This window comes from Dendrobium catenatum, unplaced genomic scaffold (genome assembly GCF_001605985.2).
Source record: "Dendrobium catenatum unplaced genomic scaffold, ASM160598v2 original_scaffold_142236, whole genome shotgun sequence".
Taxonomy (NCBI): domain Eukaryota; kingdom Viridiplantae; phylum Streptophyta; class Magnoliopsida; order Asparagales; family Orchidaceae; genus Dendrobium; species Dendrobium catenatum.
The window spans coordinates 18,176-18,422 of record NW_021460667.1 but is presented as its reverse complement, the minus strand read 5'-3'; positions in this window follow the sequence as shown (position 1 = coordinate 18,422).

Here is a 247-nt window from a genome sequence, read left to right as displayed (position 1 = left end):
CGTGCCATATTGGACTTGCTCTGCAATTTCGGTCAATCCACCAAAAGCCGATACTAAGGGTCATCAATTAAGAATGATATCTTCACCATATCTCTCTTAAAAATTCTACAATGCTTGCATATTCTCAACGACATCAAGAAAACTAGTTGATCAAATCGTGCAGATGGCTCTCAGCTGATTCAGAGAAATAATTATCATTCATATTCTGCAATGCCTACCCAGCAATATTCAATCTTTCCAAGACGGG